This window comes from Mya arenaria, chromosome 15 (assembly GCF_026914265.1).
Source record: "Mya arenaria isolate MELC-2E11 chromosome 15, ASM2691426v1".
NCBI classification, from domain to species: Eukaryota; Metazoa; Mollusca; class Bivalvia; order Myida; family Myidae; genus Mya; species Mya arenaria.
In genome coordinates this window covers 792,477-805,662 of record NC_069136.1, presented here as the reverse complement: position 1 = coordinate 805,662, position 13,186 = coordinate 792,477, and positions in this window count along the sequence as shown.

The following is a 13,186-nucleotide window of genomic DNA, read 5'->3' as shown; positions in this document are numbered from 1 at the left end:
AGGCGTAACATCAGGTGGTCAAGACGTAACATCAGGTGGTCAAGACGTAACACGAGGTGGTCCAGACGTAACATCAGCTGGTCAAGCTTACTTGTGCAACGATCAAATGGCGTTAATGACGCCCACAAAAATATTTACTGTTTAGAAAAGTATTAAGAATCATAAATAAAACTACTGGAACCATTAAGTACTATCTTTTTAGGTCGAAATGTAAATAATCATTAAGCGAAAAACTGTGTTTAATGTCAAAAGACGTATTGCAAAGTAATACAAAGTACCAGGAGATTGAATCCTACACGGTGATAAAAATGAAGCCTACACGACAAGGATAATAAAATCTATACGACAATGATAATGAAACCTACAATACGAAGATAATGAAACCTACACAACAGGGATAATGAAGCCAGCCCGACGAGGGTATTATTACTTACTCTCAGAGGATAATGAAACCCAAACGACGGGAATAATGGAACCAAAACGACGAGGATAATGTAAAATTCACGGCGAGGATAATGAAACCTCCAATGCGAGGATAATGAAACCTACACGGCGATGATAATGAAACCTACACGGCGAGGATAATGAAGCCTACACGGCGATGATAATGAAACCTACACGGCGAGGATAATGAAGCCTACACGGCAAAGATAATGAAACCTTCACGGCGAGGATAATGAAAGCTACAGGGCGATGATAATGAAACCTACACGGCGAGGATAATGAAACCTACACGGCGATGATAATGAAACCTACACGGCGAGGATAATGAAACCTACACGGCAAAGATAATGATAACTTCACGGCGAGGATAATGAAAGCTACAGGGCGATGATAATGAAACCTACACGGCGAGGATAAAGAAATCTACACGGCGAGAAAAATGAAACCTACACGGTGAGGATAAAGAAACCTACAGGGCGAGGTTATTGAAACCTACAAGGCGAGGATAAAGAAACCTGCAGGGCGATGATAATGAAACCTACTCGGCGAGGATAATAAAACGTACCTGGTGAGGGTAATGAAACCTACATGGCGAGGATAACGAAACAACACGGCAAAGATAATAAACCCAACGCGGCGAGGATCATAAACCTTACACGGCGAGGGTAATGAAACCTACATGGCGAGGGTAATGAAACCTACATGGCGAGGATAATGAAACAACACGGCGAGGATCAGAAACCCTACACGGCGGGGATAATGAACCCTACACGGCGAGGATCAGAAACCCTACACGGCGAGGATAATAAAACCTAAACGGCGAGGATAATGAAGCCTACACGGCGAGAATAATGAAACTACAATGCGAGGATAATGAAACCTACACGGCGTGGAAAATAAACCCTATAGGGCGAGGATAATTTAACCTACACGGCGAACATAATGAAACCTTCACGGCGAGGACATTAAAACATACAGGGCGATGATAATAAACCCTAAACGGCGAGGATAATGAACCCTACAAGGCGAGAATAAAACTTTCACGGCAATGATAATGAAGCTAACATGAAAAGGATAATGGAACCTTAACGGCGATGATAATAAAGCCAACACGACGGCGATGATAATGAAGCCAACACGACGGCGATGATAATGAAGCCAACACGACGAGGATAATATAACCTTCTCGGCGATGATAATGAAGCCAACACGACAAGGATAATGAAATCTACGCGACCGGAATAATAACACCCACACAACCACGATAATGAAAATTACACGGTGAAGATAATGAAACCAAACAATGACGTGAATAATAAATCCTACACGTTAAGGATAATGAAGCCGCACGATTATAATATCAGGCTTATAATGGTGACGTGGAAGATAATGATAGTGATTACGATCATGTAATCGTTAATGACTATTATATTCTGGTAATGGTGAGGGTGATGGTGATGACGACATCAACGCCGACGATGACGACGACGACAACGACGACAACGATGGTGATGATGAGGGAGGTGTTGCTGTTGTTGTTGTTGTTGGTGGTGGTAGTGGTGGTGGTGGTGGTGGTGGTACTGCTGCTGCTGCTGTTGCTGCTGCTGATGATGATGATGATGATGATGGTGGTGATGATGATGATGATGATGATGATGATGATGATGATGATGATGATGATGATGATTGTGTTGATGATGATGATGATGATGATGATGATGATGATGATGATGATGATGATGATGATGATGATGATGATGATGATGATGATGATGATGATGATGTAGATGATGATGATGATGATGATGATGATGATGATGATGATGATGATGATGATGATGATGATGATGATGATGATGATGATGATGATGATGATGATGATGATGTTCCTTTGATATTTTTAGGTTTTATCATTATATCTCTTTCATGAATGAAGAACTCGGTATGGTGTATTAAACTTGTCCAATGCATCCATTACTGATTAGGGTGTGTAAAAATTTTAGTGCCAAGAAGTGCCCAGTCACAAAAGACCACCGCCGCAGCAATTCATGAACATATTTGGAATTTCACCGGAAATGTTCTGAAAGAGTTTTACAAGCCATATAAAGAACTTGCAAGAATGTTGGGTCCTGTATGACTTTAACTTCAATAATGTCTGATAGTGGGATTCAAATACCCTTTCACAAAGTGTACTGTTGTTTTGTTCATTAAAAATGTTTAGTTTTCTGACAGTTATATTTTTAGGGCGGTTTGTAACGTTTTCTAACTGCTAACAAAGTCCGCATAATAATTGTTTGGGTCATTTGTTATAACGTTGTTAACAGTTTACGAAGTCCGTTGAACTTTTTTATGGATTATTTCTTTTCACGTTTTAACAGCTAACAAAATCCGTATAACGTATTGATAAGGCCATCTGTTATAACGCTTTTAAAAATAGGTGTTAACGAAGTCTGTTTAACTTATTGTTTCGACTATGTATTATAACGTTTTTAATAGCTATACATGGTTGGCCATGGCTTTCAGTTGATAATTGCCCCTGTGGAAATAATAATTGCCCGATGATTTCATTTATGTGTCATTTGAGGTACACCTCCTCCCTGTATCCCAGTTCCATGTAGGTGTCAGATATCAGAAGTACATATCCTCCCCTTATCCCAGTTCCATTTATGTGTCAAGTATTTGAGGTACACATCCTCCCCTTATTCCGGTTCCATTTATGTGTCAAGTATTTGAGGTACACATCCTCCCCTTATCCCGGTTCCATTTATGTGTCAAGTATTTGAGGTACACATCCTCCCCTTATCCCGGTTCCATTTATGTGTCAAGTATTTGAGGTACACATCCTCCCCTTATCCCGGTTCTATTTATGTGTCAAGTATTTGAGATACATAGCCACCCCGTATCGTAGTTACATTTATGTGGCAAGTAATTGAGGTACATAGCCACCCCGTATCCCAGTTACATTTATGTGTCAAGTATTTGAGGTACACGTCCTCCCCTTATCCCGGTTCCATTTATGTGTCAAGTATTTGAGGTACATAGCCATCCCATAGCCCAGTCACAATTGAGGTACACCCCCCCCCCCCTGTGTCCCAGGTACATTTATGTGTCAAATAATTGAGGTACACAGCCTCCCTGTATCCCAGTTACATTTATGTGTCAAATAATTGAGGTACACAACACCCCCCCCCCTGTATCCCAGTTATATTTATGTGTCAAATAATTGAGGTACACAGCCCCCCTGTATCCCAGTTACATTTATGTGTCAAATAATTGAGGTACACAACCCCCCCCCTCCTGTATCCCAGTTATATTTATGTGTCAAATAATTGAGGTACACAACCTCCCCCCCCCTGTATCCCAGTTACATTTATGTGTCAAATAATTGAGGTACACAGCCCCCCTGTATCCCAGTTACATTTATGTGTCAAATAATTGAGGTACACAACCCCCCCCCTGTATCCCAGTTACATTTATGTGTCAAATAATTGAGGTACACAACCTCCCCCCCCCTGTATCCCAGTTACATTTATGTGTCAAATAATTGAGGTACACAACCTCCCCCCCCCTGTATCCCAGGTACATTTATATGTCGAATAATTGAGGTACACAGCCCCCCTCCCCTGTATCCAAGTTATATTTATGTGTCAAATAATTAAGGTTCACAACCTCCTCCCCTGTATCCCAGGTACATTTATGTGTCAAATATTTGAGGTTCACAACCTCCTCCCCCCTGTATCCCAGGTACATTTATATGTCGAATAATTGAGGTACACAACCTCCCCCCCCTGTATCCCAGGTACATTTATATGTCGAATAATTGAGGTACACAACCTCCTCCCCTGTATCCCAGGTACATTTATATGTCGAATAATTGAGGTACACAACCTCCCTCCCCTGTATCCCAGTTACATTTATATGTCAAATAATTGAGGTACACAACCTCCCCCTCCCCTGTATCCCAGGTACATATATATGTCGAATAATTGAGGTACACAACCTCCCCCTCCCCTGTATCCCAGGTACATTTATATGTCGAATAATTGAGGTACACAACCTCCCTCCCCTGTATCCCAGTTACATTTATATGTCAAATAATTGAGGTACACAACCTCCCCCTCCCCTGTATCCCAGGTACATATATATGTCGAATAATTGAGGTACACAACCTCCCCCTCCCCTGTATCCCAGGTACATATATATGTCGAATAATTGAGGTACACAACCTCCCCCTCCCCTGTATCCCAGGTACATATATATGTCGAATAATTGAGGTACACAACCTCCCCCTCCCCTGTATCCCAGGTACATATATATGTCGAATAATTGAGGTACACAACCTCCCCCCCCCCTGTATCCCAGGTACATTTATATGTCAAATAATTGAGGTACACAACCTCCCCCTCCCCTGTATCCCAGGTACATATATATGTCGAATAATTGAGGTACACAACCTCCTCCCCCTGTATCCCAGTTACATTTATATGTCAAATAATTGAGGTACACAACCTCCTCCCCTGTATCCCAGGTACATTTATGTGTCAAATAATTGAGGTACACAGCCCCCTCCCCTGTATCCCAGGTACATATATATGTCAAATAATTGAGGTACACAACCTCCCCCTCCCCTGTATCCCAGTTACATTTATGTGTCGAATAATTGAGGTACACAACCTCCCCCTCCCCTGTATCCCAGGTACATTTATATGTCAAATAATGGAGGTACACAACCTCCCCCTCCCCTGTATCCCAGGTACATTTATATGTCAAATAATTGAGGTTCACAACCTCCCCCCCCCCTGTATCCCAGGTACATTTATATGTCAAATAATTGAGGTTCACATCCTCCCCCCCCCCTGTATCCCAGGTACATTTATATGTCAAATAATTGAGGTACACAACCTCCCCCCCAGTATCCCAGTTACATTTATGTGTCATATAATTGAGGTACACAACCTCCCCCCCCTGTATCCCAGGTACATTTATATGTCAAATAATTGAGGTACACAACCTCCCCCTCCCCTGTATCCCAGTTACATTTATATGTCGAATAATTGAGGTACACAACCTCCCCCTCCCCTGTATCCCAGGTACATTTATATGTCAAATAATTGAGGTTCACAACCTCCCCCCCCCTGTATCCCAGGTACATTTATATGTCAACTAATTGAGGTTCACAACCTCCCCCCCCCTGTATCCCAGTTACATTTATGTGTCAAATAATTGAGGTACACAACCTCCTCCCCCCCTGTATTCCAGGTACATTTATATGTCAAATAATTGAGGTTCACAACCTCCCCCCCCTGTATCCCAGTTACATTTATATGTCAAATAATTGAGGTACACAACCTCCTCCCCTGTATCCCAGTTACATTTATGTGTCAAATAATTGAGGTACACAACCTCCCCCTCCTGTATCCCAGGTACATATATATGTCAAATAATTGAGGTACACAACCTCCTCCCCCCTGTATCCCAGGTACATTTATATGTCAAATAATTGAGGTACACAACCTCCTCCCCCCTGTATCCCAGTTACAATTATGTGTCAAATAATTAAGGTTCACAACCTCCCCCTCCCCTGTATCCCAGGTACATTTATATGTCAAATAATTGAGGTACACAACCTCCCTCCCCCCTGTATCCCAGGTACATTTATATGTCAAATAATTGAGGTACACAACCTCCCTCCCCCCTGTATCCCAGTTACATTTATATGTCAAATAATTGAGGTACACAACCTCCTCCCCTGTATCCCAGGTACATTTATGTGTCAAATAATTGAGGTACACAACCTCCCTCCCCCCTGTATCCCAGGTACATTTATATGTCAAATAATTGAGGTACACAACCTCCTCCCCCCTGTATCCCAGGTACATTTATATGTCAAATAATTGAGGTACACAACCTCCCTCCCCCCTGTATCCCAGTTACATTTATGTGTCAAATAATTGAGGTACACAACCTCCTCCCCCCTGTATCCCAGTTACATTTATATGTCAAATAATTGAGGTACACAACCTCCCTCCCCCCTGTATCCCAGTTACATTTATGTGTCAAGTATTTGAGGTACACGTCCTCCCCTTATCCCGGTTCCATTTATGTGTCAAGTATTTGAGGTACATAGCCATCCCATAGCCCAGTCACAATTGAGGTACACCCCCCCCCCCCCCTGTGTCCCAGGTACATTTATGTGTCAAATAATTGAGGTACACAGCCTCCCTGTATCCCAGTTACATTTATGTGTCAAATAATTGAGGTACACAACACCCCCCCCCCCCCCTGTATCCCAGTTATATTTATGTGTCAAATAATTGAGGTACACAGCCCCCCTGTATCCCAGTTACATTTATGTGTCAAATAATTGAGGTACACAACCCCCCCCCCTCCTGTATCCCAGTTATATTTATGTGTCAAATAATTGAGGCACACAACCTCCCCCCCTGTATCCCAGTTACATTTATGTGTCAAATAATTGAGGTACACAGCCCCCCTGTATCCCAGTTACATTTATGTGTCAAATAATTGAGGTACACAACCCCCCCCATCTGTATCCCAGTTACATTTATGTGTCAAATAATTGAGGTACACAATCTCCCCCCCCTGTATCCCAGTTACATTTATGTGTCAAATAATTGAGGTACACAACCTCCCCCCCCCTGTATCCCAGGTACATTTATATGTCGAATAATTGAGGTACACAGCCCCCCTCCCCTGTATCCAAGTTATATTTATGTGTCAAATAATTAAGGTTCACAACATCCCCCCCCTGTATCCCAGGTACATTTATGTGTCAAATAATTGAGGTACACAACCTCCCTCCCCCCTGTATCCCAGTTACATTTATATGTCGAATAATTGAGGTACACAACCTCCTCCCCCTGTATCCCAGGTACATTTATGTGTCAAATAATTGAGGTACACAACCTCCCTCCCCCCTGTATCCCAGTTACATTTATATGTCGAATAATTGAGGTTCACAACCTCCTCCCCCCTGTATCCCAGGTACATTTATATGTCGAATAATTGAGGTACACAACCTCCCCCCCCCTGTATCCCAGGTACATTTATATGTCGAATAATTGAGGTACACAACCTCCCTCCCCCCTGTATCCCAGGTACATTTATATGTCAAATAATTGAGGTACACAACCTCCCCCTCCCCTGTATCCCAGGTACATATATATGTCGAATAATTGAGGTACACAACCTCCTCCCCCCTGTATCCCAGTTACATTTATATGTCAAATAATTGAGGTACACAACCTCCTCCCCTGTATCCCAGGTACATTTATGTGTCAAATAATTGAGGTACACAGCCCCCTCCCCTGTATCCCAGGTACATATATATGTCAAATAATTGAGGTACACAACCTCCCCCTCCCCTGTATCCCAGTTACATTTATGTGTCGAATAATTGAGGCACACAACCTCCCCCTCCCCTGTATCCCAGGTACATTTATATGTCAAATAATTGAGGTACACAACCTCCCCCTCCCCTGTATCCCAGGTACATTTATATGTCAAATAATTGAGGTTCACAACCTCCCCCCCCCTGTATCCCAGGTACATTTATATGTCAAATAATTGAGGTTCACATCCTCCCCCCCCTGTATCCCAGTTACATTTATATGTCAAATAATTGAGGTACACAACCTCCCCCCCCGTATCCCAGTTACATTTATGTGTCAAATAATTGAGGTACACAACCTCCCCCCCCTGTATCCCAGGTACATTTATATGTCAAATAATTGAGGTACACAACCTCCCCCTCCCCTGTATCCCAGTTACATTTATATGTCAAATAATTGAGGTACACAACCTCCCCCTCCCCTGTATCCCAGGTACATTTATATGTCAAATAATTGAGGTACACAACCTCCCCCTCCCCTGTATCCCAGTTACATTTATATGTCAAATAATTGAGGTACACAACCTCCCCCTCCCCTGTATCCCAGGTACATTTATATGTCAAATAATTGAGGTTCACAACCTCCCCCCCCCTGTATCCCAGGTACATTTATATGTCAACTAATTGAGGTTCACAACCTCCCCCCCCCCTGTATCCCAGTTACATTTATGTGTCAAATAATTGAGGTACACAACCTCCTCCCCCCTGTATCCCAGGTACATTTATATGTCAAATAATTGAGGTTCACAACCTCCCCCCCCCTGTATCCCAGGTACATTTATATGTCAAATAATTGAGGTACACAACCTCCTCCCCTGTATCCCAGTTACATTTATGTGTCAAATAATTGAGGTACACAACCTCCCCCTCCTGTATCCCAGGTACATATATATGTCAAATAATTGAGGTACACAACCTCCTCCCCCCTGTATCCCAGGTACATTTATATGTCGAATAATTGAGGTACACAACCTCCTCCCCCCTGTATCCCAGTTACAATTATGTGTCAAATAATTAAGGTTCACAACCTCCCCCTCCCCTGTATCCCAGGTACATTTATATGTCAAATAATTGAGGTACACAACCTCCCTCCCCCCTGTATCCCAGGTACATTTATATGTCAAATAATTGAGGTACACAACCTCCCTCCCCCCTGTATCCCAGTTACATTTATATGTCAAATAATTGAGGTACACAACCTCCTCCCCTGTATCCCAGGTACATTTATGTGTCAAATAATTGAGGTACACAACCTCCCTCCCCCTGTATCCCAGGTACATTTATATGTCAAATAATTGAGGTACACAACCTCCTCCCCCCTGTATCCCAGGTACATTTATATGTCAAATCATTGAGGTACACAACCTCCCTCCCCCCTGTATCCCAGTTACATTTATGTGTCAAATAATTGAGGTACACAACCTCCTCCCCCCTGTATCCCAGTTACATTTATATGTCAAATAATTGAGGTACACAACCTCCCTCCCCCCTGTATCCCAGTTACATTTATGTGTCAAATAATTGAGGTACACAACCTCCTCCCCCCTGTATCCCAGGTACATTTATGTGTCAAATAATTGAGGTACACAACCTCCCTCCCCCCTGTATCCCAGTTACATTTATGTGTCAAATAATTGAGGTACACAACCTCCCTCCCCCCTGTATCCCAGTTACATTTATGTGTCAAATAATTGAGGTACACAACCTCCTCCCCCCTGTATCCCAGGTACATTTATATGTCAAATAATTGAGGTACACAACCTCCCTCCCCCCTGTATCCCAGTTACATTTATGTGTCAAATAATTGAGGTACACAACCTCCTCCCCCTGTATCCCAGTTACATTTATGTGTCAAATAATTGAGGTACACAACCTCCCTCCCCCCTGTATCCCAGTTACATTTATGTGTCAAATAATTGAGGTACACAACCTCCTCCCCCCTGTATCCCAGGTACATTTATGTGTCAAATAATTGAGGTACACAACCTCCCTCCCCCCTGTATCCCAGGTACATTTATATGTCAAATAATTGAGGTACACAACCTACTCCCCCCCTGTATCCCAGGTACATTTATATGTCAAATAATTGAGGTACACAACCTCCCTCCCCCCTGTATCCCAGTTACATTTATGTGTCAAATAATTGAGGTTCACAACCTCCTCCCCCCTGTATCCCAGGTACATTTATATGTCAAATAATTGAGGTACACAACCTCCCTCCCCCCTGTATCCTAGTTACATTTATATGTCAAATAATTGAGGTACACAACCTCCCCCCCCCTGTATCCCAGGTACATTTATATGTCGAATAATTGAGGTACACAACCTCCCCCCCCCCTGTATCCAAGTTATATTTATGTGTCAGATAATTAAGGTTCACAACATCCCCCCCCCTGTATCCCAGGTACATTTATATGTCGAATAATTGAGGTACACAGCCCCCCTCCCCTGTATCCAAGTTATATTTATGTGTCAAATAATTAAGGTACACAACCTCCCCCTCCCCTGTATCCCAGTTACATTTATGTGTCAAATAATTGAGGTACACAGCCCCCTTCCCCTGTATCCAAGTTATATTTATGTGTCAAATAATTAAGGTTCACAACATCCCCCCCCTGTATCCCAGTTACATTTATGTGTCAAATAATTGAGGTACACAACCTCCCCCCCCTGTATCCCAGTTACATTTATGTGTCAAATAATTAAGGTACACAGCCCCCTTGTATCCCAGTTACATTTATGTGTCAAATAATTGAGGTACACAACCTCCCCCCCCTGTATCCCAGTTACATTTATATGTCAAATAATTGAGGTACATAACCTCCCCCCCCCTGTATCCCAGTTACATTTATGTGTCAAATAATTGAGGTACACAACCTCCTCCCCTGTATCCCAGGTACATTTATATGTCAAATAATTGAGGTACACAACCTCCCCCCCCTGTATCCCAGGTACATTTATGTGTCAAATAATTGAGGTACACAACCTCCTCCCCTGTATCCCAGTTACATTTATGTGTCAAATAATTGAGGTACACAACCTCCCCCTCCCCTGTATCCCAGGTACATTTATATGTCAAATAATTGAGGTACACAACCTCCCCCCCCCCCCTGTATCCCAGGTACATTTATGTGTCAAATAATTAAGGTACACAACCTCCCCCCCTGTATCCCAGTTACATTTATATGTCAAATAATTGAGGTACACAACCTCCCCCTCCCCTGTATCCCAGTTACATTTATATGTCAAATAATTGAGGTACACAACCTCCCCCCCCCTGCATCCCAGTTACATTTATATGTCAAATAATTGAGGTACACAACCTCCCCCCCACTGTATCCCAGTTACATTTATGTGTCAAATAATTGAGGTACACAACCTCCTCCCCTGTATCCCAGTTACATTTATATGTCAAATAATTGAGGTACACAACCTCCCCCTCCCCTGTATCCCAGGTACATTTATATGTCAAATAATTGAGGTACACAACCTCCTCCCCCCCTGTATCCCAGGTACATTTATATGTCGAATAATTGAGGTACACAACCTCCCCCCCTGTATCCCAGTTACATTTATATGTCAAATAATTGAGGTACACAACCTCCCCCTCCCCTGTATCCCAGGTACATTTATGTGTCAAATAATTGAGGTACACAACCTCCTCCCCCCTGTATCCCAGTTACATTTATGTGTCAAATAATTGAGGTACACAACCTCCCCCCCCCCTGTATCCCAGGTACATATATATGTCAAATAATTGAGGTACACAACCTCCTCCCCCCTGTATCCCAGTTACATTTATGTGTCAAATAATTAAGGTACACAACCTCCCCCTCCCCTGTATCCCAGTTACATTTATGTGTCAAATAATTGAGGTACACAGCCCCCTTGTATCCCAGTTACATTTATATGTCAAATAATTAAGGTTCACAACCTCCCCCCCCCCTGTATCCCAGGTACATTTATGTGTCAAATAATTGAGGTACAAAACCTCCTCCCCTGTATCCCAGTTACATTTATGTGTCAAATAATTGAGGTACACAACCTCCTCCCCTGTATCCCAGTTACATTTATATGTCAAATAATTGAGGTACACAACCTCCCCCCCCTGTATCCCAGGTACATTTATATGTCAAATAATTGAGGTACACAACCTCCCCCCCCTGTATCCCAGGTACATTTATATGTCAAATAATTGAGGTTCACATCCTCCCCCCCCCTGTATCCCAGGTACATTTATGTGTCAAATAATTGAGGTACACAACCTCCCCCCCCCTGTATCCCAGGTACATTTATATGTCAAATAATTGAGGTACACAACCTCCCCCTCCCCTGTATCCCAGGTACATTTATGTGTCAAATAATTGAGGTACACAACCTCCTCCCCTGTATCCCAGTTACATTTATGTGTCAAATAATTGAGGTACACAGCCCCCTTGTATCCCAGTTACATTTATATGTCAAATAATTAAGGTTCACAACCTCCCCCCCCCCTGTATCCCAGGTACATTTATGTGTCAAATAATTGAGGTACACAACCTCCTCCCCTGTATCCCAGTTACATTTATGTGTCAAATAATTGAGGTACACAACCTCCTCCCCTGTATCCCAGTTACATTTATATGTCAAATAATTGAGGTACACAACCTCCCCCCCCTGTATCCCAGGTACATTTATATGTCAAATAATTGAGGTTCACATCCTCCCCCCCCCTGTATCCCAGGAACATTTATATGTCAAATAATTGAGGTACACAACCTCCCCCCCCCCCTGTATCCCAGTTACATTTATATGTCAAATAATTGAGGTACACAACCTCCCCCCCCCCCTGTATCCCAGTTACATTTATATGTCAAATAATTGAGGTACACAACCTCCCCCCCCCTGTATCCCAGTTACATTTATATGTCAAATAATTGAGGTACACAACCTCCTCCCCTGTATCCCAGTTACATTTATGTGTCAAATAATTGAGGTACACAACCTCCTCCCCTGTATCCCAGGTACATTTATGTGTCAAATAATTGAGGTACACAACCTCCCGCCCCCCTGTATCCCAGGTACATTTATATGTCAAATAATTGAGGTACACAACCTCCTCCCCCCTGTATCCCAGGTACATTTATGTGTCAAATAATTGAGGTACACAACCTCCCCCCCCCCCTGTATCCCAGGTACATATATGTGTCAAATAATTGAGGTACACAACCTCCTCCCCTGTATCCCAGGTACATTTATATGTCGAATAATTGAGGTACACAGCCCCCCTCCCCTGTATCCCAGGTACATTTATATGTCAAATAATTGAGGTACACAACCCCCTCCCCTGTA